Genomic DNA, 6,295 nt, shown 5'->3' with positions numbered 1-6,295 from the left:
GATAGAATGGTGAATTTATCTTTGGAGATTTTTGTGTTAGGTAAACACTTTGATTCTCGGTTTTAAAATTAAATTAAAAAATAAAATAAAATAGAAAAATAAAATTATTAATTAAAATAAAATTGAAGTAAAATTGTCAAATAAAGGTAAAATAGTTAATTTATCGTGGCATTTTTTTTGTTATGTAAACATTTTGAGAGTTTAGGTAGCAATTTTTTGTGTTATGCAAACATTTTGAGTTTAGGTTTTCACAACACATGTTTTTCCCATGGTATTCTTCTTTAATGTAGCCTATTTAAAAACATAAAACTCTAATTCCACATATAAAAATAACCAAGTATTTAATCCATATGTAGATGAATGACTCTAGAATTTGGGATAGAGAAAAGATTTTCCTTCACTTGCCATGTGTTTTCTCAATAGGCTCCAACTATTATTGTTGGCTATAAGGAAACCTACAAATCAATTGAACTTGCAATACCTATAAGACATGATTATCAAAATTTCAAATCCATTGTGCAACATTGCCTAGGCTTCAACGATTATTGATAAAGGTAAGCAGCATCGAACTAAAGCTCTAATTCAAAGTTATGTTTTTTTCATTTCTCTTACCCTTTCAAACAAACACACACACACACACACATATATAGCAATCAATATCATAGTGTGAAACCATAAATGAGAAAAACCATAAGATAGATATGTGAAAGAAACCAATTAATTTTCCAACTTTTGAAAATATGATGACCATTATACATTTGTGCAAAGTTATAAGATAGATTCATCTCTGTTTTATAAAACAACCACATTGTTTCATTAAAGTATTATATTTAATATCATCTAACTAAGTTATATATATTTAGATTATATACATTCAATATTTTAAACTATTAAAATTTATTTTTAAATTTTATATAATAAAAACAATTTATTTTATATAAAAAATTATTTTTAAAATGTATGAATAAAAAATTAAAAAAATAAACTTATTAATTTACTGCATCTCAACCCAATCAAAAATTTTACTATGACCTATAAAATAAAATTCCATTTCTCGTCTCTAAAATGAAATTTAATTAAAATTAAACTTTTTTTATTATTTTTATACACAAATTATTAATTTCAAGATTTTATTATTATAACTGTGAAGTCGATATTTTATCTTTGCATAAGAATACAATTCTTGATAGTGTATGGTATTATATTGCTGTAAAGTTTTATCATAAGCTTTTTTAATTCCTTTTTAATAATGATTATAAGAAATATGTTAAATTTAGATGTTTTTTTGTGGATTGACATTTTGTATTTGTATGATAAATTCAATATATTAAGCAAAGTCTTTCGGTAGAAATCACATAAGAAAAAATTTTGGCCAACGCCTTTGGAACCAACAAGTGTGGTCCAAAAATGCATCGGCCAAAAATTCTCTTATGTGATTTCTACGGAAAGACTTTGCTTAATTCATTTGGGTCTGAAGCTTGAATACAAAAATTCAATATAATAAAAAAATGTTTTTTTTTTCCAATTTTACAAAGTATCAAGTTTGAGACTTCTTTGTAATGGTTTAATGCTATAGAAAAATTATATTGTTTTAAAAATACTTAAATGTTAATAATATTTTATAAAGAATTATCAACTTGTAAATTGACAAAAATGGGAAGCAGATTCCAAATTAACAGTTGTTGAAAGCAAACAATAAAACCATGGTAATAGTGGGAAACAAACATAGTTGCAAATTTACAGTGATAGGAGGTAAGAAAAGGTTGCAAATTAACAATTGATGGAAGCAAACATAAAACCATCATTAACAGTTGTTGAAAGCAAACAATAAAACCATGGTAATAGTGGGAAACAAACATAGTTGCAAATTTACAGTGATAGGAGGTAAGAAAAGGTTGCAAATTAACAATTGATGGAAGCAAACATAAAACCATCATAATAATCAGAAACAATTAGAGTTACAAATTTATAATAATTAAAAGTAAATATAAAACCTAACTTTGTTTATAAAAAATAAATGAAAAATATAAAGTAGCCCATATCCATCTTAATTCGGATTTACAAAGCATTTATAGGGATCAAATCTCTTTTCACCCTAAAAGAGGTTTGCACCTCAAGAGATTTACTGAAAATGATCATTTCTTGCCAACTCAACCAAGTCTGGCCTAATCTATATCTGTAAAGGTTTATCATAAGTTTTTTTTATTTCCTTCTCAATAATGACTAGGAAATATGTTAAAATTTAGATATTTATGTGGATTGGATTTTTTTTATTTGTATAATAAATTTAATGTAATAAAAATATAGTGTTTTTTTTTTTTTGGAATTTTACAAAGTATCAAATTTGAGACTTCTTTGTAATGGTTTATTATTATGGAGAAAATATATTGTTTTAAAAACATTTAAATCTTTAATAACATTTTATAGAGAATTTTCAACTTTTAAATTGACAACAATGGAAGCAAGGTTCCAAATTAACAGTGGTTAAAAGCAAATAATACAATCATCATTGTGCTCTCCAATCCAATATGAAAAATAAATTATAATGTAGTGTTCTGTAAACATTTTAACTTGGTGAAATTACATAAAAATAAAAATTTCAAAAAAATATAATAGCTCAATAAAATAATAAAATTGAAATAAAATAATGAATTTACATGGGCTATCTTTGGATTGGTAAACGCTTTTACTCTAAATTATAAAATAAAATAAAATAGCTAAATTGACGTATAGCAGTAAGATTTTAAGAAATATAGGTATACAGTGTTCTTCAAGTCTCTTCACAATCCGCTGAAAATAATTAATTTCTGCAATCATGGATTCCAGATTCCAGAGCATAACCGAAACCGAGACCATGTCCATGAAATTTGACTAAACATATACGAAATATTAATTTAATATTTAAAAATTCATAAATTCAAGCACGTTTCAGAGTTTGTTCCTTCTGAGTATTTTAATCAAAATATCATTTCAGAGTTTGTTCCTTCTGAGTATTTGGCTTCCTGTCTATCTGTTACCTGGGTATAGACTTTTGAATTACCAAAGCTTTGCTCCATATAGTAGGTACCAACGTTTCCACTGTGGCTTACTGATTGCCTGTTTCCTGTTAGCTGTTATACTGCTTGTAATCAAAGTAGCAGAGTCCAACAATTATGTTAATTCCAATATCTATATTATATATTATTGTTATTCAGTGTATGACGGTTGCAGATGTAGTAGAGCCCGGATCCCGCCTTAGGCCTTCTTTGCCTTCCTCCTCCAGGAAACAACAGTTTTGGAAATCCCCGAGTGGCATCTTCCAATTTGGCTTTCACCCACATATAAAGGATGGTTTGTATGTTCTCGCCATTTCAATTGCTGACAGTGAAGATGGAACCCTGGTGTGGACTGCAGGTGAGAATGGTGGCATCAGAGTGGGTGACAAAGCTTCCTTTGATTTCCAGATTGATGGCAACCTTGTGTTGCGCAATGGAACGAACACCGTGGTGTGGCAGACTAACACTGCCAACCGAAGCATAGTCTCTGCTGCCATGCAGGACAATGGCAATTTTGTAGTGAAGAATATCAGTTCCAGCAGTGTTTGGGAAAGTTTTGCCAATCCTACTGATACCCTCTTGGTTTATCAGAATTTCAGTGTGGGACAAAGCCTCCACATGTATCCTTATTCATTCACTCTGGAGGCCGGGGGGAACTTCACATTGAAATGGAGGAACAACATCACATACTGGAACCAGGGTGCCCTAAATGGCTCCAGGGCATATCTCAGTAATGAAGGGAATTTTACTCTCTGCAACTCTTCTGGTGATCAGCTTTGGACTGCATACAGCAGCGATCACACCGATTCCTCTATCACGTTGCGAAGGATCAGGCTCGAATCAGATGGAAATTTGAGAACCTATGGGTGGGTTAAAAACCTTCGAACATGGCAACTGGGATGGAGTGCAATAGCAGACCAATGTCAAGTGTATGGATGGTGTGGGAACTTTGGGGTGTGTGTATACAATGAGACAAGCCCTTATTGCATATGCCCATCTGCAGATTTTGTTCCCATAGATCCCAAGGATCCCACCAAAGGGTGTAGAAGACTGCAGGACCTTACAGGGTGTATTAACCAAAGCATGGTTGTATTGAACAATACTCAATTCTTCTCTTATCCTCCAGAATCAGAGTCACAATCAGAGATATACTATGCCTTGGGCATTCCTGAGGACTACTGCCTCAGGAATTCATTATGTGTTGCATCTACAGTCATGGCCGATGGTTCGAGCATTTGCCGCATAAAGACAGAGAATTTCACAAGTGCCTATCAATCAGCAGCCCTTCCAAGCACTTCTTATGTAAAGGTATGTGGTGAAGGTCATCCTCTAGCACCGCCACCTCCCGCAATAAGGACTGTGGATTCATCCAAGGTATCGACCATTGCAATAGCAGCAGCAGTTGTAGTACCTATTATTGCCTTGATTACTATCCAGACGTCCATTTGGTGGATTTTCTGTAGAAATAATCCTAGGTTTAGATTTGGACAGGTACCAGCCCAATACACACTCCTGGATTATGCCTCGGGGTTTCCAGTTCAGTTTTCCTACAAGGAACTCCAGCACCTAACAAGGAATTTTACGCAAAATTTGGGTTCGGGTGGGTTTGGAACAGTGTACAAGGGAGAATTGACCAACAATACCATAGTTGCTGTCAAGCAGTTCGAAGGGATCGAACAAGGTGAGAGGCAATTTCACATGGAGGTGGCAACCATCAGCAGTACTCATCACTTGAACTTGGTTAGGTTAATTGGATTTTGCTCAGAAGGCCGCCATAGATTCGTGGTTAACGAATTCATGAAAAATTCTTCTTTGGACACATTCCTTTTTTCTTCTCCAGAGCAATCCAGGATGCTAGATTGGGATAAGCGTTTTGGAATAGCCCTTGAGACTGCAAGGGGCGTTACTTACTTGCACGAAGAGTGCAGAGATTGCATTGTTCATTGTGATATTAAACCTGAGAACATACTCCTAGATGATAATTTCAATGCAAAGGTCTCCGACTTTGGGCTCTCCAAGCTCAACACTATCAGAGGTCATCAAAAGCGCTCGTTGACACGTGTTGAAGGAACCAGAGGATACCTGGCTCCGGAATGGTTTGCCAATTTACCCATCACAACCAAGTCTGATGTTTATAGTTATGGCATGGTTTTGCTGGACATCATAGGCGGTACAAGGAATTTTGATACTATGGCCTCAAGGAGAAAGAAATTCTCGGTATGGGCATATGAGGAATTTGAAAGGGGAAACATTCTAAATATTACAGACGAGAAACTGGGTGAAGATATTAATATTGATCAGGTAAAAAGAGCACTTCAAGTTAGTTTTTGGTGCATTCAGGAGCAGCCCTCACAGCGGCCAACTATGGGGAAAGTTGTCCAGATGCTGGAGGGGATATTGCCTATTGACAAACCACCTGCTCCTAAATCTTTGGAAAGCTTTGAAAGCAGTACCAGTGGCAGTACTAGCGAACTAGCACTCTCAGTGTTTGCAACATCCAGTCATCCTGTTTCTTCTATGTCCTCTGTAATTGCTACTATGTCTTCAAATCCCTAAAAATTATGGAAGAGAAACTCTCCAGCAGAAGGTAGCTATCTGCTAATGGCCATTCAGGCCATTCAAATCTGAAGCTTATTGCAAAATAAGTTCATTTTACTTTCCTGCTCAATGGAATGATCACCATTGCTTGGTTTCTAGAAGGAATTAGTTTGTAAGTTTTATTGTGCCATTGCAGGTTTCGAAGGCAACATATCCAGGACATCTATATTAGGTACACACTTGCCTTGTTAGTGTTCATAGCCTCTGAGATGGCTTGTGTATACAAAAAGTCAAACTGAATATTGTAAAGGCTAAAGAGGCAACTTTGATCTGTCAACTGCATCTTAATTTTGGAATAGATCATTCAAGCTCAGGGCTGTAACTTTTTAATCTCAAAATTAAGATTTTTACCAGAACAAGGAAATCTAGGAATGACAAATCATATTTTTTTCTTTTCGGCATTAACCACTAACATGCGTTATCTCTGTAAGATAGCAGAAGTCTGAGATTCTGATTCTATCAAGATACCCTTATTACTATAAATTCTAGGAAAGTGGTTATTATTATATTTCGCATATTTGAACACTTGAGTAACCTCTTGTTGCAAATTTTGTATTTCTATTTCATTTTTGAAATTGCATATTACATCAAGCATTATACATCTTTCTCAGTAAAGGACTTCTTTAGTCACTGTGTTGAATTCTCCCGCACAGTTTTCCTGT

General features: G+C 33.8%; 1 pseudogene; it reads left to right on the top strand.

Moving 5' to 3' along the window:
- The first annotated feature begins 2,995 nt into the window (after positions 1-2,995).
- Positions 2,996-5,997, top strand: LOC149163870 (G-type lectin S-receptor-like serine/threonine-protein kinase At1g34300 pseudogene; annotated as a pseudogene).
- Positions 5,998-6,295: the final 298 nt, after the last annotated feature.

Source organism: Pinus tabuliformis, chromosome 5_1 (assembly GCF_031772625.1).
Source record: "Pinus tabuliformis cultivar Carrire ecotype Pingquan chromosome 5_1, CPIR1, whole genome shotgun sequence".
NCBI classification, from domain to species: domain Eukaryota; kingdom Viridiplantae; phylum Streptophyta; class Pinopsida; order Pinales; family Pinaceae; genus Pinus; species Pinus tabuliformis.
The sequence above is the reverse complement of the archived record's forward strand: the minus strand, read 5'-3'. Positions and strand labels throughout refer to the sequence as shown.